The sequence below is a fragment of the Leucopleurus acutus genome (genome assembly GCF_964270905.1).
Source record: "Leucopleurus acutus genome assembly, chromosome: 6".
Taxonomy (NCBI): Eukaryota; Metazoa; Chordata; class Mammalia; order Artiodactyla; family Delphinidae; genus Leucopleurus; species Leucopleurus acutus.
The window spans coordinates 56,904,869-56,932,001 of record NC_139149.1 but is presented as its reverse complement, the minus strand read 5'-3'; positions in this window follow the sequence as shown (position 1 = coordinate 56,932,001).

Here is a 27,133-nt window from a genome sequence, read left to right as displayed (position 1 = left end):
AGCTTTTTTTAAAACGTAAAAATGTTTCTTGGCTCACATTCCAGAAACATCCAGGGACTGATGGATTTCAGGCATCACTCAAAGGATTTAATCAGAGTTCTCTCCATCTTTCTAACAGGATCTCTCTACATGGAAAACCAGATGGCCACCAGCCACCCATGGTGTATAACTTATAGCCCCTCCAGCAGACTAATAGTTCCAAAGAAAGGTCCTAGGGAGGATTCTGATTGGTCTTGCTTGGGTTATGCATCCTTTATTATCCAATAAACCAGTAAACATAAGTAAGTGTTTCCCTAGGTTCTGTGAGCTGTTCTAGCAAGTGATCTAATCCAAGGAGGAAGTCATGGAATCTCTGATTCACGGCCAAGTCAGACAGAAATTGTGGGTAACCTGGGGATCTACTACTTGTGATTGGCATCTGAAGTGAGGCTGGGGGGCAGTCCTGTGGGGCTGGGCCCTTTAACTCTGGGGTCTACACTAACTCTAGGCAGTTAGTGTCAGAATAGCTTGGTGTGGAAAACTCACACATCTGGCATCAGAAGTATTGTGAGTGTGGTAATAGTACAAGAGTAAAGGAGAAACAGGGAGTTTTTCCAAGTCACTACCCCAAGTGAGGGATCTCCAATCAGCTGCACAGGGGGGACCTGTCCTAGGAAAAGCCCAGTGCAGTACCCCAGACAGTCATCTATGGCCTGCTTTCTCTTCTTTCTACCAATCCTATTTCCAAGACTGGGCGGAGTTTCTCTTTCACTTCTGAGAACTTGATCCAACACAGCCTTGTTCTGCATCTAAAATCCCATATCTTCACACTATCCTCTCAGAGACATACTCCCCTCCTGCCCCCTTAACTGAGATGGACCTGGAACTGGACTGGAATTTTCCATTGCCTTTTGGCCTGGGTGTTCTAACCTGTTGGCCACTGGCCTTTATCTGGGAAGGGGCCACTACTTCTGCCCCAGGGTTTTCCTTACCCGCTTAAGCTCACACTCATATTCCCTGTAGGCTATGTTAATCCCTTCCTGGAAAATATTCTTGGTAGAAAGATTAGTGGGGGTTCAGAGTTTCAAAGAAAGGAGAGCAGAGTTTCAAAGAAAGAGTGATCAGTTGTCTTAAAGGCCACCAGAAGACTGAGGACCAGGAAAAGCCATTTGACTTAGCTAGTGGGGGCTAAAGGTAGCTTTCAAAGATGCTAAGCAACTGAGGCAAAAGACACATTGCAGGAGTGAAGAACAGAGGAGCTGTAAACCACTTTTTCCCCCAAATTCATCAATGACAGGAAGGGAAAAATAGGAATGAAGAGAAAGGGGGAGCCATATGGTCAACTGAAACTTTTTCTCAAGGTAGAAAAATACCTAGAGTTATTTTCCAGCAGAGAATAAAGAAATAGAATACGAAACCAAAGTCTAAGGTGCAATAAAATTTCCCTCTTGTTGATGAAATATTTCTATTTGTCATCAAGAATTAATTTCACTTTCCAAAGGCTTTATTGAGCCAGTAAAGTGTATATAAATACAGGTACTCTTTCACATGGATTTTTGGATTTTGAAAAGCTAATACCTGCAAATCCTTCTAAAATGACAAGCCTTGTAGGACTCTCTGACCCCTTTTGATTACATTCAGTTGGCATGAAAAGCAGTAACTGAAGTATTAAGAATCAATTAACAGTGATCTGGCTGATTGTCATTACACCTTTAATTAGCAGTATTGGTTTCAGTATCACAGTGCAATGGTTAGTGGCTGTAAATAAATTGATTGCCCAGCCACCAGCTGACATTTTGAAAACCTCGATACATCATCACTTTTTTCTGCTACTAATTAAGATTTATATCTTCCACTGTATTAATATTGCAAATGCCTTTGTGATGAAGGTAGCATTTTCCCACCGCCTTTGTGTCCATGGGTCTCATGGTTACAGTGTAGACACTCTGGGACCACGGACTTGTAAACTCCACCCCAGGACTCAGTTCAAACTGGATCCTCTGCTGATTCATCCAACAGATATTTATAAAAGGACGACCACATGCAAATCACTGTGCTAAATGCTAGGGCAAGGGAGGAGGAGAGAAGGGAATACCAAGATAAATAAGGCACTCACCCTGAATTTAGGAAGTTCATTACTTCCGGAGGATACACACAGTGTAGGTACTCACTGTAATACAGTAGGATGCAAATTACAATAGGCTAGAAATAAAGTGAATAGGGGCATAGAAAATGGAGCTATTAGTTCTGATTTCCAACAAGTGACTTTTTAAAATGCCTACTGTCACAAATATTCAAGGGCTCATAGAAAAGGGAAGGGGATTTTTATTGGTTAATTACATGGCCAGTCTGGACATTCGTGAAGAAGCAGCTCATCCATCTCCAGCCATAATTCCCCCTCCACGGGGAACAGAGACCAGCACAGCCTGAGTGTGGCTCTGGCTTGGCTTTCCACTCATTGGCCACAGTGTCAGTGCCGCTACCTTGCAGGGCATAACTTCTCACTTCCTCCCAAAGCAGCTCTACACCAACTGTTGCTGATTTAATTATACTTCTGCTATAATTAAATCATTATGTATAAGAATCACTTTGAAAGCATTTTTAAAAGCCCCTTTTCAGACCCCACTTTAAGAGATATTATTTAAACTGATAGCCTAGGTTATTTTGATGCTAGAAGTCTCCAAACCAAATTTTGAGAAATATGGCCTAACCCAGCTTTCTAGCTTTACAACTGAGAAAACTGAAGCCAGAGAGGTAACTGCCCTAGGACCCAGGTAGTGTATAATAACAGCAAAGACTTATATAGCACTCGATACGAGCAGGTGTGCTGCCAGATGTTTTACACATGCACTAGTAGTTCCTTTAATCCTCACAACTTTCTAAGGTAAATATAGGTACCATTTCTTTTTACAGATGAAGAAACTGAGGCACAGAGAGGTGAACTAAATTACCTGAGGCCACACAGTGAGAAAATATCAAATCTAGCCTTAGAACACAGACTACCTGTCTTCAGAGCCCACCACAGTCACTACCCCACCGGGCAAATGTGGGTCAGAACCCAGGCCATCTGACTCCCAGGCCAGGGTCCCACACCACATTACCCTGAAGGCTGTGATTCTCAAGTAAGGACTTGTATGTTCTTCTGTTGGCCACTGAGAGCTCCGGTGGTTTTTCCTTCTGGGGAGAGCTGGCTTGTTTTGGAGACTTGCCCACATCACTTTTCTTCCTTTGCAACGTTCTACACTTCTCTTTGCTTAGAGTATCTTGAGAATCAGAGGAGCTCAACTTCAGAGCTACAAGTAAGCTTCGCTTTAACTGATACATTCTTTGGGCAATTAAACTGCATCCATTAGCAGTTCTGGTAGGGCCAGGAGGAAAAAGATATCGCATATCCATCGCTGAGTGTGTGCTGAATATGAGAACCCCCAAATTATACTTCCAACTTTGCCTCAACATTGAAATTTTCATTTTTTTTTTCTGCCTGAACTGACTGAGAGTCCAAACTTCTCATGGAAGAGTTTGGAAAAGAAGTTCCAGGTCATTAAGAAGAAAGTATAGGAAGTTGTGTTGACAGAAATAAGTTCCAAAGCACAAGGTCCTGACTACAGATTCCAGTGCACCCATCTGCACAAGAGAATAACCTTCATGAGACATTTCTCTTTATGACTCTGCTGTTTGGAATCTCTGGCAGGCTGTAACATCAATTAAGCAAAGCTTTTTATTTCTGAGTCCCTTCATTAAAAAAACAACACAAATTCTCCCTGGTCTCCTTAGTAAGCCCTTCCTTGCTGCTTTGTTGCTTGGTGCGATAGCTAAAGGTTTCCATTCCAGCTGGGTCTGCAGCTCTGACTCAACTGCCGACTACTTCCTGATATTCAGAAATCTCATCTCTAGGTCCCTGTTGTTTCCCTGTGTGAGGCTGAGTGCCGGCTCTGGTTCCCAGGAGGCGCCTGGCTCAGCCAAAATGCCAGCTTCCTACCCCATGGCCTTGTTCCCAGAACCTCTATCCTTGGTCAGCAAACTGCTTCTCCACCAACCTTCTTCACCATGCTGGTCCTGCACGATGCGGTCATCATGGTAAGTCAGCCAGGGTGTGGTCCTGAAGCCAGGGCCATACAGTACAAGACGCAGAGCTCACTTTTGTTGGACTTATGCTTTCACCAGCTGCTGCCCTCTGGATTGTCAGAACTAACAAGTGCAATTGTGGGAATGGTGTTGCCTGGGATTTTACTGGGGAACAGCCTACAGCAAGGAAAACGGTTGTTATGCAGTGTGGACTGGGATCTAAGTAGTCTTCATTGGTTTTGCCACATTCAAGGCTTTTGTAGATGCCCTTTATCAGGTGGAGGAAGTTCCCCTCTATTCCTAGTTTGTTGCAGCTTTTTAATCATGAATCAATGCTGAATTTTATTTTCAAATACTTTTTCTGCATCACTTGATGTGATCACATACTTTTTCTTCTTTAGACTGTTAATAGGGTGAATTATGTTGATTGATTTTCGAACATTGAATGCCTCACGTTCCCAGGACAAACCCCACTTGGTTGTGATGTATTATTCTTTGTTTATGTGTTGGATTTGATGTGCTAATATTCTGTTGGGGATTTTTGTGTTGGTCATTGGTGTTCCATCAGGATTTTGGTCTGGAATATACTTTTTTGGTACTGCCTTAATCTAGTTTTGGTATCAGTGCTGGCCTCATAAAATGAGTTGCGAAGTGTTTCTTCCTCTTCTATTTTCTGAAAGAGATAATGTTGGACTGATTTCTTCTTTAAATATTTGGTAGACTTAGCTAGTGAAACCATCTGGTTTTTGGAAGGCTTTTGATTATGAATTCAATTACTTTTGATAGTTATAAGACTATTCAAGTTATCCATTTCATCTTGGGTTAGTTTTGGTAGTTTTTGGTTTTTTGAAAAACTGGTCCATTTCATCTAAGCTGACATATTTATGTGCATAACAACTGAAGCATCATTTCTGCAGCCTCAAGGAAATGAATTCTGCCAAACAACCTGAGGAAGCTCTTCCCTAGTTGAGACTCTGATGAGGCCACAGACCCCACTGCAGCCTGTTGATACCCTGAAGTAAAGTAGATAATCCAGCTAAATCATGCCCAGACTTCTGACCAATGGAAACTGTGAGATAATAGATCTGTGCTGTCTTAAGCAAGTTTGCAGTAATCTGTTATGCAACAGAGAAAGCTAATACAATCTTCACCTGTATGACTATATTTGAAGTGAGTTCTTACAGACAGAATACAGGTGTGTTTAGTTCATTTACATTTAATATACTTATTGATAAGTTTGTACTTAGGTCTAAAATTTTATTGTTTTCTGTTTTTTATTTCTCTGTAGTTCTTGTCTGTGTGTGTGTGTTTTAAAATTCATTTTGACAATCTCTGCCCTTGATTAATATTAGCTGGAGTTAGTTGCCTCTTCTCTGCCTTCTTTTGGGTTATTTGAACATTTTTTATTATTCCATTTAAATTTATTAATGTATTTTATAACTTATATTTTTGTATAATTTTTTCAGTGGTTGCTCGAGTGATTACAACTAAACCAACATTCCACTTGAAATTATAAAACACAAGTTGACTATGAAACAAAACACTAAGTATGAATTAGTATTACCAAATGGAAAATGATGTAGTGGAATGGAATGAAATAAAAAGAGCCTGTGGCCCATTGTTCCAACTCAATCCAGAATGCAAGAGTGTCAAGATGCTCAAAAATAAATTTTCTTTTGCACTACCAAGTTGAAAAATATTGAAACCTTTCCTAGATCATTTATCTCAAGTATTTATGTTCTTTGGCCAGATTTTATATAATCAAGAAATAGGGTCTTTTAATGTTTCTTTTCCCTTCCTCTATAGATCCCCATACCCTGGCTAGAGGTGGGGTTTGTGGGGCCTCTGGCACTGTTTTAAAAAGTGATCACAGTTCAGAAGTTGGATCCCAGCAAAGTATCTTTCATCACGGGTCAGTCCTTACTGTGTCTAGCAGACCAGACACACCTACCACTGGAAGTCAATGCTATGAGAAAAGTTCAGGCTAAGATGGTAGTTCAGACTCTCAGTCTGGTGGGTATACTGGAGTAAGCCTGAACCAGCCCTGCAGCTCCACAAAGCCCCAAAGCAGATACTGGCCCATTCCCCATCATTTTGAGTTGCACCAGTACACCTCTCTATTCATCCTCTGTCCTTCACCTGAGTGAAGTAGGGTGGTAGCCATGAGTCCTGGCCAATTCTCCCCTCCCTACGATAATTGTGTCCAGCAGCGTGCCAAGGATCTCTCAGTCCCTGGGCCCTTAGCATTGTCCTCAATGGTGAAGATGTTAGGATTTCTTGAGGCTCCAGCATAGAACAGGTCCACACAGTCACCAGAACAGCAGAAGGTAGTGAGAGGTAACTGAGCAGAGAAGAGCCATGTGTGCAGCCAGAGAGAACTGTCCAGAGGCCTCGCCTTGGCCAGACACAGGCAGCACCTGGAGAGCACCATTTGGATCACTGCAAAGTCCTGTGATGGAGGCGACCTTAATTAAGTCCATTTAGATATACTTGAAAGGTGGGAGGGGGAAGGCACAGCTACACTTTCTCACTATTCTGTGAACCTCTGATGACCCTGAGCCCTAAATGCTTAGGGAGGTTCTGTTCCAGTTGCTCTTGTTTCTTCCTCATTCCTTCCCTTTGACTTTAATTCTCTTCCCCCTAGGTCTATGAACACCAAAGAGGACATGTATACAGTTGTGGTATATCATTCACAGAATCCAAGGGACACAAATAATTACTTAGTACTGAAAAGATTAAACACAAATGGGGAAGCATGATCCTTTATAGATAGTTTTGTCTGTATATAAACGGGCAGGCATACACATGGTTGGCATCTTCTTTACTCCCTCCCTCCCTTCCTTCTTTCCTTCCTTCCTTCCTTCCTTCCTCCTTCCTTCTCTCTTCCCTCCCTCCCTCCCCCCTCCCTCCTTTCTTTTCTTTTCTCCTTCCCACCTTCCTTCCTTTCCTCCTTCCTTCAATAAATATTAATCAAATATTCACTCCATACCTGGTTCTGTGTTAGGCACTGGGACACTTGTGGTCTAAGAATCATTCTGTAAGAGTTAAAAAACACTACTGCCCATTCTTTCTTTGCATACTTATGTGATTGTAGCTGGGTACGTGGTTAGACTGATTTTCTAGTCTCTATTACAGCTATGTGTGGCCATGGGTCCACATTATCCCCCATGGATAATGAGAAGCAATGTGTGACACTTATGACCAAAGCTTTTAAGAAGTAGATGTGTGACAACTAGGGCACCTACCGGGCACTGGTGGGGGACCACAGACACCTAAGGGGATGGGAGGAACCCCCAGTGACCAGCTTGCAGGATCGTGGTTCCCAGGCCGGAGGTCGGGCCTGAGCTCCTGTGGTGGGAGCTCCAAGTCCAAACCACTGGACTAACAGAGAACCTCAGACCGCAGGGAAAATTAATCAGAGTGAGGCCTCCCGGGGGTCCTCATCTCAGCACCAAGACCCAGCTCTATCCAACTGCCTGCAAACTCCAGTGCTGGATGCCTCAGGCCAAACAACCAGCAAGACAGGAATACAGCCCCATCCATCAAAAAAAAAAAAAAAAAAAAAAGATACGACAAAAACATGTTACAGATGAAGGAGCAAGGTAAAAACCTACAAGACCAAATAAATGAAGATGAAATAGGCAACCTACCTGAAAAAGAATTCAGAGTAATGATAGTAAAGATGATCCAAAATCTCAGAAACAGAATGGAGAAAATACAAGAAATATTTAACAAGGATCTAGAAGAACGAAAGAGCAAACAAACAGTGATGAACAACACAATAAATGAAATTAAAAATACTCTAGAAGGAATCAATAGCAGAATAACTGAGGCAGAAGAACGAATAAGTGAGCTGGAAGATAAAATGGTGGAAATCACTGCCAGGGAGCAGACTAAAGAAAAGAGAATGAAAAGAATTCAGGACAGTCTCAGAGACCTCTGGGAGAACATTAAATGCACCAACATTCAAATTACAGGGGTCCCAGAAGAAGAAGAGAAAAAGAAAGGGTCTGAGAAAATATTTGAAGAGATGATAGTCAAAAACTTTCCTAACATGGGAAAGGAAATAGTCAATCAAGTCCAGGAAGTGCAGAGAGTCCCCATACAGGATAAACCCAAAGAGAAACATGCCGAGACACATATTAGTCAAACTATAAAAATTAAATACAAAGAAAAAATACTAACAGCAGCAAGGGAAAAGCAACAAATAACATACAAGGGAATCCCCATAAGGTTAACAGCTGATCTTTCAGCAGAAACTCTGCAAGCCAGAAGGGAGTGGCAGGACATATTTAAAGTGATGAAAGGGAAAAACCTACAACCAAAATTACTCTACCCAGCAAGGATCTCATTCAGATTCGATGGAGAAATTAAAACCTTTACAGACAAACAAAAGCTAAGAGAATTCAGCACCACCAAACCAGCTTTACAACAAATGCTAAAGGAACTTCTCTAGGCAGGAAACACAAGAGAAGGGAAAGACTTACAAAACCAAACCCAAAACAATTAAGAAAATAGTAATAGGAACATACATATTGATAATTACCTTAAATGTAAATGGATTAAATGCTCCAACAAAAAGACACAGGCTGGCTGAATCGATACAAAAATAAGACCCGTATATATGCTGTCTAAAAGAGACTCACTTCAGACCTAGGGACACATACAGACTGAAAGGGAGGGGATGGAAAAAGATATTCCATGCAAATGGAAATCAAAAGAAAGCTGGAGTAGCAATTCTCATATCAAACAAAATAGACTTTAAAATAAAGACTATTACAAGAGACAAAGAAGGACACTACATAATGATGAAGGGATCAATCCAAGAAGAAGATATAACAATTGTAAATATTTATGCACCCAACATAGGAGCACCTCAATACATAAGGCAAATGCTAACAGCCATAAAAGGGGAAATAGACAGTAACACAATCATAGTAGGAGATGTTTACACCCCACTTTTACCATGGACAGATCATCCAAAATGAAAATAAATAAGGAAACACAAGCTTTAAATGACACATTAAACAAGATGGACTTAATTGATATTTATAGGACATTCCATCCAAAAACAACAGAAAACACTTTCTTCTCAAGTGCTCATGGAACATTCTCCAGGATAGATCATATCTTGGGTCACAAATCAAGCCTTGGTAAATTTAAGAATATTGAAATCATATCAACTATCTCTTCTGACCACAACACTATGAGACTAGATATCAATTACAGGGAAAAAACTGTAAAAAATACAAACACATGGAGGCTAAACAACATGTTACTAAACAACCAAGAGATCACTGAAGAAATCAAAGAGGAAATAAAAAAATACCTAGAATCAAATGACAATGAAAACACGATGACCCAAAACCTATGGGATGCAGCAAAAGCAGTTCTAACAGGGACGTTTATAGCAGTACAATCTTACCTCAAGAAACAAGACACATCTCAAGTAAACAACCTAACCTTACACCTAAAGCAATTAGAGAAAGAACAACAAAAAACCCCAAAAGTTAGCAGAAGGAAAGAAATCATAAAGATCAGATCAGAAATCAATGAAAAAGAAATAAAAGAAGCAACAGCAAAGATCAATAAAACTAAAAGCTGGTTCTTTGAGAAGATAAACAAAATTGATAAACCGTTAGCCAGACTCATCAAGAAAAAAAGGGAGAAGACTCAAATCAATAGAATTAGAAATGAAAAAGGAGAAGTAACAACTGACACTGCAGAAATACAAAGGATCATGAGAGATTACTACAAGCAACTATATGCCAATAAAATGGACAACCTCGAAGAAACGGACAAATTCTTAGAAAAGCACAACCTTCTGAGACTGAACCAGGAAGAAATAGAAAATATGAACAGACCAATCACAAGCACTGAAATTGAAACTGTGATTAAAAATCTTCCAACAAACAAAAGCCCAGGACCAGATGGCTTCACAGGCGAATTCTATCAAACATTTAGAGAAGAGCTAACACCTATCCTTCTCAAACTCTTCCAAAATATAGCAGAGGGAGGAACACTCCTAAACTCATTCTACGAGGCCACCATCACCCTGATACCAAAACCAGACAAAGATGTCACAAAAAAAGAAACTATAGGCCAATATCACTGATGAACATAGATGCAAAAATCCTCAACAAAATACTAGCAAACAGAATCCAACAGCACATTAAAAGGATCATACACCATGATCAAGTGGGGTTTATCCCAGGAATGCAAGGATTCTTCAATATACACAAATCAATCAATATGATACACCATATTAACAAATTAAAGGATGAAAACCATATGATAATAGCAATAGATGCAGGAAAATCTTTCAACAAAATTCCATATCCATTTATGATTAAAAAGTCTCCAGAAAGTAGGCACAGAGGGAACCTACCTCAACATAATAAAAGCCATATATGACAAACCCACAGCAAACATCACTCTCAATGGTGAAAAACTGAAACAATTTCCACTAAGATCAGGAACAAGACAAGGTTGCCCACTCTCACCACTATTATTCAACATTGTTGTGGAAGTTTTAGCCACAGCAATTAGAGAAGAAAAAGAAATAAAATTAACCCAAATCGGAAAAGAAGTTAAGCTGTCACCGTTTGCAGATGACATGATACTATACATAGAAAATCCTAAAGATGCTACCAGAAAACTACTAGAGATAATCAATGAATTTGGTAGAGTAGCAGGATACAAAATTAATGTACAGAAATCTCTTGCATTCCTGTACACTAATGATGAAAAATCTGAAAGAGAAATTAAGGAAACACTCCCATTTACTATTGCAACAAAAAGAATAAAATACCTAGGAATAAACCTACCTAAGAAGACAAAAAACCTGAACGCAGAAAACTCTAAGGCACTGATGAAAGAAATTAAAGATGATACAAACAGATGAAGAGATATACCATGCTCTTGGATTGGAAGAATCAACATTGTGAAAGTGACTATACTACCCAAAGCAATCTACAGATTCAATGCAATCCCTATCAAACTACCAATGGCATTTTTCACAGAACTAGAATAAAAAAATTCACAATTTGTCTGGGAACACAAAACACCCCGAATAGCCAAAGCAATCTTGAGCAAGAAAAATGGAGCTGGAGGAATCAGGCTCCTGGACTTCAGACTATATTACAAAGCTACAGTAATCAAGAGAGTATGGTGCTGGCACAAAAACATAAATATAGATCAATGGAACAGGATAGAAAGCCCAGAGATAAACCCATGCACATATGGTCACCTTATTTTTAAGGAGGCAAGAGTATACAATGGAGAAAAGACAGCCTCTTCAATAAGTGGTGCTGGGAAAACTGGACAGCAACATGTAAAAGAATGAAATTAGAACACTTCCTAACACCATACACAAAAATAAACTCAAAATGGATTAAAGACCTCAATGTAAGGCCAGACACTATAAAACTCTTAGAGGAAGACATAGGCAGAACACTCTATGACACAAGTCACAGCAAGATTCTTTTTAACCCACCTCCTAGAGAAATGGAAATAAAAACAAAAATAAACAAATGGGACCTAATGAGACTTAAAAGCTTTTGCACAGCAAAGGAAACCATAAACAAGATGAAAAGACAACCCTCAGAATGGGAGAAAATATTTGCAAATGAAACAACAGACAAAGGATTAATCTCCAAAATATACAAGCAGCTCATGCAGCTCAGTATCCAAAAAACAAACAATCCAGTTAAAAAATGGGTGGAAGACCTAAATAGACATTCCTGTAAGGAAGACATACAGATGGTCAAGAGGCACGTGAAAAGATGCTCAACATCACTAATCATTAGAGAAATACAAATCAAAACTACAATGAGGTATCACCTCACACCAGTCAGAATGGCCATTATCAAAAAATCTAGAAACAGTAAATGCTGGAGAGGGTGTGGTGAAAAGGGAACCCTCCTGCACTGTCGGTGGGAATGTAAATTGATACAGCCATTATGGAATACAGTGTGGAGGTTCCTTAAAAACTAAAAATAGAACTACCATATGACCCAGAAATCCCACTACTGGACATATACCCAGAGAAAACCATAATTCAAAAAGAGAGATGTACCACAATGTTCGTTGCAGCACTATTTACCATAGCCAGGACATGGAAGCTACCTAAATGTCCATTGACAGATGAATGGATAAAGAAGATGTGGCACATATATACAATGGAATATTACTCAGCCATAAAAAGAAATGAAACTGAGTTATTTGTAGTGAGGTGGATGGATGTAGAGTCTGTCATACAGAGTGAAGTAAGTCAAAAAGAGAAAAACAAATACCATATGCTAACGCATATATATGGAATCTAAAAAAAAAAAAAGAAAGAAATGGTACTGATGAACCTAGTTGCAGGGCAGGAATAAAGAGGTAGACATTGAGAATGGCGTTGAGGACATGGGGTGGGAGGGGAAAGCTGGGGCGAAGTGAGGGTAGCATCAACATATATATACTACCGAATGTAAAATAGTTGGCTGGTGGGAAGCAGCAGCATAGCACGGGGGATCTGTTCCATGTTTTGTGATGACCTAGAGGGGTGGGATAGGGAGGATGGGAGGGAGGCTCAAAAGGGAGGGGATATGGGGACATGTGTATGCATACGGCTGATACACTTTGTTGTGCAACAGAATCTAACACAGTATTGTGAAGAAATTATACTCCAATAAAGATCTGTTAAAATAAATAAAGTGAATCTCTTATAAATAGAAGGAAAAAAAAAGAAGTAGATGTATCTGTTGGTGGGAATGTAAATTGGTGCAGCCACTATGTAGAACAGTAAGGAGGTTCCTTAAAAAACTAAAAGTAGAATTGCCATGTGATCTGGCAATCTCACTCCTGGCATATATCTGGAGAAAACTGTAACTCAAAAAGATACATGCACCTCAATGTTCACAGCAGACATGGAAAACAACCTAAATGTCCATCAGCAGATGAATGGATAAAGATGTGGTATATATATGTGTGTGTATGTGTGTATATACACACATACACAATGGAATACTATTCAGCTGCAAAAAAGAATGAAATAATGCTGTTTTCAGCAACATGGATGGACCTAGAGATTATCATACTAGGTGAAGTTAAGTCAGAAAGAGAACGACAAATACCATATGATATCATTTATATGTGGAATCTAAAAAATGATACAAATGAACTTACAAAACAGAAAGAGACTCACAAACACAGAAAACAAACTTATGGTTACCAAAGGGGAAAGTCGGGCGGGGAGGAATAAATTAGGAGTTTGGGAGTAACAGGTACACACTGCTGTATATAAAATAGATAACAAAATAGACTTACTGTATAGCACAGGGAACTAGGGAACTATATTCAATATCCTGTAATAACTATAATGGAAAAGAATCTGAAAAAAATATATATATGTAACTGAATCACTTTGCTCTACACCTGAAACTACTACAACACTATAAATTAACTATACTTCAATAAAATAATTTATTTACTTATTTATAAAAGAAGTAGATGTGTTTCCTCCCTGCTCTTTCCTCTTCTACACATTGGGTACAGGCCAAAATGAGAGGGTGGCAAGGCCCCAAGAGGGAAAGGAAGTACATTGACGCTCCCGAATCCCCATGTAAAGGAGAGCCACTCACCGACCAGTGGTACATATGTACTTTCTATTATGTTTGTGCCGTTACATGGCTTTGGGGGTCTTTTTCTTAGCAGTTAGGCTACCCTAACACAGAAATTGGTATCTCAAAGTAGGGACCTGCTGTTTGAAAAATGTGCTTATGAGAATTGGCTTGTTTGTTTGGTACCAGATAGCAAAGAAACAGATATAGCAGGTTGGAAAGCTAGAAATTCCTCTTATCCCATAGGCAAAATATTTGATAAAACTGTCTTCTGTGTTAACTTACAAGGTTAATCCAATACCTATAAGGTCTGTAGCTCTAGGGCAGGAGTTAGCAAACTAACACTCATGGGCCAAATTCAGCCTGCTGTCTGGTTGTGTAAATGTTTTATTGGAACACAGTCATGCCCATTCCTTCACATATTGTCTATAGTTGCTTTTGCACTATAACGGAAATGTTGAGTAGTTGCAAATCCTAAAATATATACTACTTGGCCCTCTAGGAAGAATTTGTCAACCCCTGATATCCTGGCGTTGATAGTGACAGTGATGGGACTTGGGTGATGATGGAGCTAAAGGATGGAAAGTGCCTGGGTCCCTGAATCACTATGTGAGGAGAGTCACCCCCACCCCACCCCCTACAACTGGGACGTATACTGTTAAATGAATGAGCAATGAACTTCTGTATTTGAATCATTATGTGCTTTGGAAATATATTTGTTTCAGCAGTTTAGATTACCCTATCTGAGGCAGATTGATGGCAAAAATGGCTCCAAATCCTCACTCCTCCCTGGATCTCTTTTGTATATAACTTGGCAGTGCCTGCCCATCATGGGTGGGGTTTTCTGTCCCACCCCTTAATTCTGGGTTCAGCCATGGAATTTACTATGGTCATTGGATGTTAGCAAATACAGCACAATCAAATGCTTGAAAAAGCACTTGCACATTTTCACGTTCTCTCGCTTGTTCCTCTGACTCTGCCATGAGAAGCAGCTCAGACTAGCCTGATAGAGGGTGAGACACACAGAATGGAGCTGGGTTGGCACACTTGTCTCAGCCGAGGTCAGCAGAGCCACCCCCAACTTATTAACTCATAAGCAAAAATAAGTGTTTATTGCTATAGGCCACCGAGATTTTTGTGGTTATTTGTTACACATCATTGTGGTAATGAAACTGAGCAGGGCCCTGTGGGGTCCTCCCGGGTACAAAAGCCCCTCCGCGTCCCCCATTTCTTGTTTGTATAAAAAAAGCTTTAGTCTCCTAGGCTTTCCCCAAATTCCAAACAGCAGACTCCAGCAGTTACTAATTAGAGAAGTGATGGAATGCAGAAACAAAGGAAATCAGTCAATCAAGAAAAGTAATGATAGCTTTAAACAATAGTTCAGAGACAAAACTAAGTCACAGGACTCCTCAAGGGATATACATAACATCGGACATGTATCTTTGAGTTGTTCTGCAGAAACTAGACCCCCCACCCTGGTGGAGGATGGTGACTATGTGATGACCACAAGCATATAGGCCCCAGACTGGCTGGAACCAGAAGGTTGGTGATTAAGATTCCCAAAACATCACCTTGTTACCTTACCACTAACCAATCAGAAGAATGTCCATGAGCTGATCACACACCCTGTGACCCTCACCTCTAATGCTGCCTTTAAAAACCCTTGCCCCAAAGCCATCGGGGAGTTTGGGTCTTTTGAGCACGAGCTGTCTGTTCTCCTTGCTTGGTGCCCTGCAAATAAACACTGTATTTTCCTTCACAACAGCCCAATGTAAGTAGACCGGTGCGTCGGTTGAGCAGATCCTAGCTCAGTTCGGTAACAGTAATAAATAACTGGATATCTACTAATACATACATATGTGTGGTGTTCAGTCTCGTTTATAAGCTGAGGTCCTTATCCTATGTAAAATCTCTCCAAAATCTTATGAGACAGTTACCATGTTCTACTTTCCATATGAGAAAAAATATTCAAGAAGGTGAAGTGACTTGTCCCAGTTGCCCCAATGCCAGAGCTGGGGCTTTAGCTCTGATCTTTCCACTCCAGGGCCAGTGGTTTCTGTCACAAAGTCAAAGCAGCCTATCAAACATCCTCAAGCATCATGAATCCAGTGTACTTAGGAGCCAGGCAGGCCACACAAACAGCACAAGGGACCATTCTCATTGGCGGAGAGCTGTCAGGGAGGGGTGGAGATTGAAGGAATTGAAAACCACATGGTCCACCTAACAAGGCTGCCACAGTTCAACTCAGGCCAATTGTTGCCACACAGAAGCGGGGCCCAGGTCGCCACATGGCTTGGTTTTTCAAGAGAAGCCAGAAGTCTAAAATATTATGTAAATCCTTCTATGTATGAACGTTAGCTCTCTTTTTTAAAGTACAGTGCAGGCCAAATAAAATACGTGTGCAGTGCTTGGCCCAAGAGCTGCCAGCATGTGGCTGTGGTCTTATGTTTACACAGCCTTTCACAGGTTAACAAGTAGTTTTACATCCATTATGTCATTGCTCCCTTACAAAGCCTTTATAACGACAAGAAAAACAGATATTATATGAACACTTTTAGAGATGTGGAAACTGAGGCTTGCAGAAAGTAAATAATTTGCCCAAGTTCACATAAACAATAAGTAAGAGTCAAGACTAGCATCCACAGGCCTTCAGGTTTCTGTACCATTTTATTCCTCTTTCACATAAGACGCGCAGGATGATTGAAAGCTCTCCTGTGTCTGACGCACAAGGGACAGGCACGCAGAGGCTCGTTATTTCAGGAAGGCATGGTCTTGTCAGGTCTCCAACACTCTGTGCTGTGGGCAGATCTTTGTTTAAATTAGGGAACTGATTATAGTCACTCCCCCAAAGTGTTTACTTTCTCTGATTATTTTCTTCTTTTTCTCTGTAAGTGAACCATATCTACTTATTTAATTTATAAAACTCTGCCTGTGCATCAAATAGCCTTAGACTATAAAAACAAAGAAAAGTCATAATTAAGGTATTATAGAGTTTTAAATGCCAGCAGAAATAATGACAAAAGACATAGGCATCAAATCTATAAATTCAGCATAAAATTACATTAAGAAATAATTTCCTTCCAGTATCCAATCAAGGTAGCTCAGCAGACTGCAAAGGTAATATCCTATGCAGCAAAGCATCTAATAAATAAATGGCCCTCCTCAAAACAACCATGTAATTTCTACACAGGAAGCAGTACTGTTTTTACTGATTTACTCTTTACCTGGTTTGTTTGGGTTTTTAAAAAAATTAGTTTATTTTTGGCTGCGTTGGGTCTTCGTTGCTGCGCACAGGCTTTCTCTAGTTGCGGCGAGCAGGGACTCATTCTTCCTTGCAGTGCACAGGCTTCTCATTGCGGTGGCTTCTCTTTGTTGCCAAGCACAGGCTCCAGGCGCATGGGCTCCAGGCGCACGGGCTTCAGTAGTTGTGGCACGTGGGCTCAGCAGTTGTGGCTCATGGGCTCTAGAGCGCAGGCTCAGTAGTTGTGGCGCATGGGCTTTGTTGCTCTGAGGCATGTGGGATCTTCCTGGACCAGGGCTGGAACCCGTGTCCCCTGCATTGGCAGGTGGATTCTTAACCACTACACCACTAGGGAAGTCCCTCCTCTTTAACCAGTTTAATGATGTTTATATTTGAGAGGGAGGGAGAAGTGTAGGAGGCAGGGAAGATGAGATGTCTTTTCACAGTTCACAGCTGGCCAGGAGTGGCCACGAAGGTTTTAGAAAGTCAGGGCATTCCTGGAGTCATCTGGGTCTCTATTCTGAGGGCTCTGGTTTTTCAAATGGGCCTGAAAGTTTGAAGTGAAAGATAACATAGGTACACGGAGACAGAAGCAGGGATGCACAAGGACAGCCATCCATACCGGGTAGGTATCCATCTTCAGGAGAAAGACCATTCACAGACAGTTCTATTTCCACAAGTGCTAATGAGACCTTTGACACGACAGCTTATAAACTTACAGCAGTCCACAGATTGCCCAGAAAAGCAAACACAGTTTAGTCGAGCAGAAAATGTGTCTGAGAAATCCCCTTGTTGAAATTTCAGTCTTTTTTCTTATATTTTTGACATTGAAAAATATATTTGCTTTGGCCTAGCTCTGGAAAAAAAAACAAAAAAAAAACAACCAACCCAAGGTCTTTTTATAGGAGCAAAATAAATAAAGATTCCTCTCTCATCCTGCCAAGCAAATAAAGCGACTACTCGATAAGCAGAAATTATACCTCAAGTCCTTAAATAATCATCCCCAATACAAGCTCTGTTAGCTACCACTGATTGCTTCTTTTTTCTAAGCAACTCACTCAGCAGAAAATATTTCCAAAGCATCAGAGTGACAGAATTGAGTCCTGAGGAGACATGACAACTAGAGAAGTGAGCCGAGGAGAAAGACCAGGGGTGTGGGTTCTCCATCACGAGAGTCCCAGAGCGCCCTGCTTTAGAGTTGAAGCTTTTGAAAAGATTCTTTTAGCAGAGCTTTAACCTCTCCCATCAAAGCTATAGCCAGGGTGAATCTCCCCTTTGAAATAGGCAGCATTTCCCAACTCGCTAAACGTTTGTAGTTTTCAGCCCAGATGCTTGTAGGCGGTTGCTTCCAGGGAGTTTGGGAGCTGCCTACAAGGGCACTTTGCTGAGCCAGGCAGTGCCTCGAGTCCCAGCTGGCTGAACACCCAGATAACGTGCAATGGGGAGACTGTAAGGTCAGCTTCCTCCCTCCACCAGCAGATTTGGCACCAGATAAATCCATTAATATTTCCCCTTGAAAGAATCAGGACTTGTCAAATGCAGAGAGGGTGGAGCTTCCCTCGCATCCCACAATTGCTGTTATAGATACCTTTAGCGAGTGACCAAATACCAGTATTTAGGATTCCCACAATGGACTTTCTTGGTTAAAATATATATGCCAGATTTATTTTTCCATACAGTCAACCCCTTCTGGGCTCTTGTCTATAATATTCTCTCTAATGAAAGATTACCGGGGTCTACAATGAGAGTTTTATTAGAGCCTGCCTAAGTTATATCCAATCAGAGCATTTTAGTTCAAATCCATTGTCCTTTTTACTTAATGTCAAATAGACTGAATCTTAGATAAGCAGCATTTGAACACCAAACAGTTGCCTCCTCCAAAATCACCTTCTTTTCACTATAGATTCATCTCTAATTATTCACTCCACAAACACCTGTCAAAGGTCACTCTGGGAAAACTGCTGTGCCAGGCCTGGGGACGTGACAGTGAGCAAAACACTGTTCCCACTCCCAACAGATATTACAGTCAAGTTGGGGAGATCCTGTGCAAACTGCTTTTTCAGATTCCAAAGAAAGTTGCCTTCTCCCTTCATCTTATGTGAGACTGAGTATCCTACTTCTCTTTCTTATTAAAAACTTCTGATTATGAAAGGTAAATGTACTCACTAAAAAGCTGAAAAATATTAAGAGGTAGGAAAGAGAAAAGTAAAATCATACATAATCCTCTCACTAAGGGATAACTGTTAAAACATCAGGGAGGCAACGTTCATGTATATAAATAATGCCATTTGCAGCAACATGGATGGACCTAGAGATTATCATACTAAGTGAGGTAAGTCAGACAGAGAAAGACAAATATATGATATCACTTATATGTGGAATCTAAGAATATGACCCGAAGAACTTATCTACAAAACAGAAAGAGACTCACCACATAGAGAACAGACTTGTGGTTGCCAAGGCAGGAGGGTGGAGAGGGATGGATTGGGAGTTTGGGATTAGCAGATGCAAACTATTATATATAGAATGGATAGACAACAAGGTCCTACTGTATAGCACAGGGAACTATATTCAATATCCTGTGATAAACCATAATGGAAAAGAATATAAAAAAGAATGTAAATATATAACTGAGTCACTTTGCTGTACAGCAGAATTTAAACACAACATTGTAAATCAACTATATGCCAATAAAATTTAAAAAATAAAAAACATCAGGGAGGCATATATTTCCAGGCCTTTTTTAGTGTGTGTGCGTGTGTGTGTGTGTTTCTGCAATTATATACACTATTTTGTTAGGTTTATTGATAAAAGAAAAGGTACAAGAGAGAACAAAGAAGAGAGGGAGAGAAACAGAGACAGATTTTTAAATTTTTATTTTATATTGGAGTATAGTTGATTTACAATGTGGTGTTAGTTTCAGGCATACAGCAAAGTGATTCAGATACATATACATATATCTATTCTTTTTCAGATTCTTTTCCCACGTATGTTATTACAGAGTATCGAGTAGAGCTCCCTGTGCTATACAGTACGTCCTTGTTGATTATCTATTTTATGTATAGTAGTACATATATGTTAATTCCAACCTCCTAATTTATCCCCTCCCCTTTTTCCCCTTTGGTAACCATAAGTTTGTTTTCCAAGTCGAAACAGAGACAGATTGACGCAAAGAGAGACAAACAGAGAAAGGGGGAGAGACAGAAAGAAAGAGAGAGCAAGCTGGCAGTTTCCCTTAAATCAATGTAGGTCTCCTTCCTCGCCAGGAAGATTAACCAGTCTCAGGGGCCAGGGCCAGCTAATTAATGAGCCAAAAGCTTTTATCCTGCTTCTCTTTCCAAGCACACTATATCTATAAACTAACCCAATCCTGCATGTAAGCTCAAGTATAACCCTCCTGCCACTGAAAATTTGCCCTGGGCATATTAATAGTAAAAAGGGATACATTAGGAGTATAGGATTAACAGATACAACCTACTATACGTAAAATAGATAAGCAACAAGGACTTACTGTATAGCACAGGGAAGTATATTCAATATCTTGTAATAACCTATAAGGGAAAATAATCTGAAAAAATACAAATACATGTAACTGAATCACTTTGCTGTACACCTGAAACAACACAATATTGTACATCAACTATATTTCAGTTAAGAAAAGTTAAAAGCGTCACTGTTTCCTGACTACTGGTTTAAAAAGTTTTTTTTTAATATTTAAAGAATATGGGTTTAGCAGTATATTGAATATTGGTAAAATATTAATAATTTCTATCATGTATTTTTGATACCACTTTTTTTTGCTTTCTTTATGTTTATATCTTGGTATCTGATTAAACTGTCACACTATCTCCTGTTTTGACATTAAAAGGGTTTATTTGGCAAAAAGGCAAAGAAAATGCCTATTCACAATCCAGCCGAAGATTCTGGCCAAACCCAAGGTCATTACTGAAGAAAAGCAAACTAAATGTATTCAAAAGCACTAGAGCAAATGCTTTTTGGTTAAAGATACACCCAAGCCATATGTCAAAACCAAGACATAGAAGTACACAGTGTTGTCCAGGCAAAACTGCCCTATGATAACTGAATTTGTATCACTTTACGTGGGGGATTGATGTCACATGGAGATGAATGACTATGTTTTCATTCTGGTTAGAAAAGGGGAGCAAAGTCTTTGACGATCCCCATCAAGGGGTCCCCTGCCGTCCAGGATGTCCCCCCAGAAAACATTCTTCGTGTTTCCAGCAGAGGGCTTGACAACACCAAGTAATTACTCCCAAAGCACAAGAAACCACCACCGGGGGTCTCGGGAGCGTGTGGGAGCTGAGATGACAAAAGCACTTGGAAGCAGCCTAAGTGTCCATCAACAGATGAATGGATAAAGAAGCTGTGGCACATATATACAATGGAATATTACTCAGCCATGAAAAGAAACGAAATTGAGCTATTTGTAGTGAGGTGGATGGACCTACAGTCTGTCATATAGAGTAAGTCAGAAAGAGAAAAACAAATACCGTATGCTAACACATATATATGGAATCTAAGGAAAAAAAAAAAAAGTCATGAAGAACCTAGGGGTAAGATGGGAATAAAGACACAGACCTACTAGAGCATGGACTTGAGGATATAGGGAGGGGGAAGGGTAAGCTGGGACAAAGTAAGAGAGTGGCATGGACATATATACACTACGAAATGGAAAATAGATAGCTAGTGGGAAGCAGCCACCTAGCACAGAGAGATCAGCTCAGTGCTTCGTGACCACCTAAAGGGGTGGGATAGGGAGGGTGGGAGGGCTGGAGATGTAATAGGGAGGAGATATGGGAACATATGTATATGTATAGCTGATTCACTTTGTTATAAAGCAGAAACTAACACACCATTGTAAAGCAATTATACTCCAATAAAGATGTTAAAAACTAACAAACAAACAAACAAAGCACTTGGGAACAGCCACGCCTGGCAAACTGCCCCAACCCCAGGCGACGCTGCAGTTGAACTCCTAGCTCTCACAAAGCCCATCGCCTCCGCAGAAAATGTGCTCACCCAGCCCATTTTTGCCTCATCATGAGGAAGGGAGAGTGGTCCAACTACTAGTTTTTCGGTTAAGCATTACCCAAGGTGAACGCACTGAGCCTTTGACGTACCTGTGGTCGCACGCCATGCTCTGTGATCACATGAAAATCTCAATGTAACTCTCAAAAGGCAAACAATGTCTGTCAGTGGGCTGTGTACACCTTAAAACATTACACTGGGAAGGCGGACAATTTTCTTTAACTGCTTCCTGATGACCAGCTCTTGGATCCCCCTTATCTCTGCCGTCTGAAGACAGCCTGCCAGGGAAGGCACTCCCGACCTGGCTTCTGGGCCAATGAGCGGCATAAATCAGTCTGAGAGCAGTGATTGTAGGGAGGGGAGGAAAGCGACATCCCTCTCTGGTCCCTCTCCACCACCCTCAGCCCCGTAATCTTATCTTCATCTCCAGATAACACGGGCCTTCCATCAGCTCCTGGAGGCCGGCCCTGGGAGGCTGGGAAGAAGAGAGGGTGCTCAGCCTCTGGTGGGTAGAAAGGCGGATAATTCCCCTTCCTTCCACCACATATCTGTGCTCAGAACCCTGAAGCTTTCCCAGAACATCAGTGGCTGATGACAGGCTAAAATTTCTGAACTATAGGCATAAAACCTGATAGATTATTTCTGCTAAGTCCTAAGAAAGAGCAAGAAGGTCTGAGCAATTCAGCAGCCTCCTGCCCCCAAAGTTCCCGCTCAGCAGGGACTAGTCTGCATCTGCATCATGGCCTCTTTTTGGATGGGCTGCTGTGGGCCACTCTCAGCCTGGGAAGGTCTCCCACAGCCAAGGGCAAAGGGAGGCCAGACAGCTTGACTCCCCAGAGGGAGAGCAGGGGAGGCATGTGGAGAGAACACAGCAAACAGTTGTACCAAAAGACCTCATGAAAAGGCAAATTTTTATACTGACTCCGCACAGTTGCACTAAAATTCACAGCTATTGCTGAATATTTGTCTGACAAGAACACGTTAAAGAAAAATATATGCTGGGAGGGCACGGTGCACAGCCAGTGGCTTTTAATCATATTTTAAACCAAGTTTACTTAAACCTCACAAATTTTAACTCTTGTACTGCAGCTGACAAGCATGATCCCGTGATTTGCAGATGTAGCTATCGTATTTTTTAAAAGGGAAGTTCTTCTTTGGGATGAAAACAAATCACGCATGCTGGAAAGATCAAGCCCAGCTTCTTCACATAGGCCAGGCCTACAGACCAGTTCTCCGGGGTGAAGGATGTGGCTTTGGGAGTTCTTTCTCTTACCCTTTTGTTTTGTTTCCTTTGGTGCTTTCGCTGCTCACCTCCGATGCTGCTGCAACAAACAAGTGAAAAAGCAGGATCGTGACAGCCACCCAACACCTGTGGCCCTCAGCGTGGGCCAGCCCCAGGTGGCTGCCTGTGACACCGGGGTCCAGGCAGTCTTTTCCACTCCCTCAGCTCCTGGCCAGAGGAGGAAGGGCCTTACCTGACATCGTTCGACCTGACCAAAGGCAAGCCTAACCCCAAGGATGTCCTGCTCCCAAGCTAAATGACGAGAAGAGATGAGTAATGAATAATTTACTGGAACTCGAAGCGGATGGTAAGCGTGAGGCCAGGGTGAATAAAAGAAAGAAACGCTAAACAAAAGGCCATGTTTCATTCATCAGGAGGCTCAGAGAGGGGATGGTATGTTCAACTGCTGGGAACCAGAGCCTCTGTTTCCACACACTAGTTTTGCACTGAAAGAAACCACACTTGGGTTCCAAAAAATTCCCAGGGGATGCTTGCTAGGGAAATGCCCTCTGGCGCCTGGTCACCCAGGTTCCTGCACACGGCTTGACAAGCAAGTTGATTCGGAGGAGTCCATCCACAAGTTCCTCCCTGTCATATTAGTTCCATTCCTAGGAAACTTCATTTTCAAAACAGTTTACTATTACAGGCACGATGACTCAACTAACGCCATTTGCTGATTCTTCTACCCATGTGTCCTTCATTCAGCACATATGTATGAAGCCTTTCCCTGTGCCAAGCTCTGTGCTAAGACCTGGAGTGTCACAGAACAGGCTTACAGGCTGTGGCTCGAAACACCTGTGTGTGTTGGTGAGCTGCAGCCCACACTTCTCCCCGGAACTCGGAATTCACAGAGCCAAGACCACACTCAGCATCCCTCCCGGATGTCTCATGCCGTCTAACAGACATCTAATAGGAATTTGTCCAGATCCAGACTAAACCCACTCCTCCCACAGGCTTGTCTATCTCCATTGAGGCACCTCCATTCTTTCTGTTACTCGAATTTTTCTTGGAGTCATCCATGCTTTAGGCATCAGTCTGTTTGGGAACTAGAAACCACGGCACTCTGTGTTTTTTTGTTTTTGTTTTTGTTTTTGTTTGGCCATGCCACGTGCCATGGCGGGATCTTAGTTCCCCGACCAGGGATGGAACCCTCACCCCCTGCAGTGGAAGCACGGAGTCTTAACCACTGGACCAGCAGGGAAGTCCCATCAGTTATTTTAACAGAGTTTAATATAAATCATTAAGCAGGTACTGGAGAACTGAAAAGGTACAAGGGTGGCATGAAGTAGCACAGAGGTCAGGGCAGGAAGCAGCCACCCGCCCTCGGCTGGGGGCACAGAGAGAAGGGTCAGGCTCACCTGAACCCACAGCCTGTGAGAAGGGGCCCAGAGATCCAGGCCTCCGAGGAGAGAGCTATAGGCAGCATGCGCGGGTACCTCTGGGGGGCCCCATGAGGCTGGCTCTGGGAACACGAGGAAAAGCGGGAAATCGGAACCAGCTATCGTTGCAGTGCCACAGACGGGAAGGGAAATCAACGCACAGGATGGACTCCTCCCTCCCCAGCCTTGTGTCACCCTCTGGCACCCCCTTCCAGCAGAGCTTAACGTGGAGCAAGCTGGCCAGGCTGAAAGGTGGTCTGCCGAGAAACTCGCACTAAGAACCAGCACAGTCCATCCACCTCTTTGGCTACTTAGCCTCCATCATCTTTTTTTGTTTTTAACATCTTTATTGGAGTATAATTGCTTTACAATGGTGTGTTAGTTTCTGCTTTATAACAAAGTGAATCAGCTATACATATACATATATCCCCATATCCCCTCCCTCTTGCGTCTCCCTCCCACCCTCCCTATCCCACCCCTCTAGGTGGTCACAAAGCAGTGAGCTGATCTCCCTGTGCTATGCGGCTGCTTCCCACTAGCTATCTCTTTTACATTTGGTAGCATATATATGTCCATGCCACTCTCTCACTTCGTCCCAGCTTACCCTTCCCCCTCCCCGTGTCCTCAAGACCATTCTCTACATCTGCATCTTTATTCCTGTCCTGCCCCTAGGTTCTTCAGAACCTTTTTTCTTTTAGATTCCATATATATATATATATATATGTGTTAGCATACGGTATTTTTTTTTCTCTTTCTGACTTACTTCACTCTGTATGACAGACTCTAGGTCCATCCACCTCATTACAAATAACTCAATTTCATGAAACAACAGAAATTTATTCTCTCACAGTTCGGGAGGCCAGAGCTCTGAAATCAAGTGTCAGTGGGGTTCAGACCACTGCAGACCTTTGAGGGAGAATCTGGATGCCCCATGCCTCTCTCCTAGCTTCTGGGGGTTGCTGGCAATCCTTGGCATCCCTTCGTCTTGTAGACGCATCACCCCAATCTCTGCTTCATCTTCTTACTGCCTTCCTCTCTATGTCTCTGGATTCTTCTGTGTCTATTCCTCTTCTTATAAGGACATCAGTATTGGATTTAGGGCCCATCCTAAATCCAGTATGTCATCTCGAGATCCTTAATTTTACTACATCTACAAAGATTCTATTTCCAAATGAGTTCTCACTCACTGGTACTGGGGGTTAAGACTTCAACCCATTACAGTGACCATATTAAGACAAATCAGACCTTGTCACCCTCTGCTCAAAATCCTCCAATGTTCCATCCTACCCTGAGTAAAATCTGCACCCCTACACAACCTGGACACTCTGCTCTGACCTCCCCTCCTACTTCTCTCACCTTCCTTCCCCCACAGAAGCTGCTCTGTCCCTCAGCCCTCCACTCACCAGCCAGCCTCAGGTCTCTACACGTGCTGCTCCTCTGTGTGGAACCTTCTCCTCCCAGATATTCCCATGGTTCTCTCTCTCTTACAACCTTCAGACCTTTATTCAAAAGTCACCTTCTCAGTAAGACTTCCACTAACCACGCTGCATAAAACTGAATCCTCCTCCTCATTTCCTACTTCATTTTTTTTTTGCCATAGTGCTTAGCAATACAACATACTATAAATTTTAAGGTTTATCACTTTATGTCTCCTGCCATTAAAATGTAAGCTTCCTGAGGACAAGCGTTTTTTGTTTTTTTTTTGTCAATCTCATTCACTGCTATACCTGAAGCACTTAGAATAGTGCCTGGTACCTACAGGCCCTCAGTAATTATACTTGAAAATGCAGCATATACAATTGGAATTGCACAAAAGGGAGTATATCGAAATTCCTGTGTTCACAGGGCATGGTCCTAGAGTAGCACCAAAAATAGCAAGCATATCGGTAGGTGAAAACATATGTTTTTGCATCCCAGCAAATCACATTTTGGCGTATCTGATTCACCTTGTCCTGATGATTTCTAATGATGCCAAAACAGAACGCATAGTTGTCACCAATGGAGTAAAATAGCTTGAAACTTTTCTAAAATGTAAGTAATAAAAACCAGTTTTGATTAACAAAGACTGAGGAACGGCTGAATACATTCTATTCTCTCTATAGAAAATAACGTTACAAGATTTTTGTCATATAGAAAGGCAATCAAAGAGTATTCAGCAAAAAAATTTTTTTTAGAAAAAAAGCACTTTAGATATGTGTCAGAGATTAATTAATAAAAATTCATTTTTTCTGGATTATTTTACTTTTGCAGTCTCTTTTAGGTTTTTTTTTTTTTTTTGGTGGTACGCGGGCCTCTCACTGTTGTGGCCTCTCCCGTTGCGGAGCACAGGCTCCAGACGAACAGGCTCAGCAGCCATGGCTCACAGGCCTAGCCGCTCCACAGCAATGTGGGATCATCCTGGACCAGGGCACGAACCCATGTCCCCTGCATCGGCAGGCAGACTCTCAACCACTGCGCCACCAGGGAAGCCCTCTGTTAGCTTTTTTAAATGACTTTTCATTGACTACTGTATTGAGATATAATTGACAGGGAA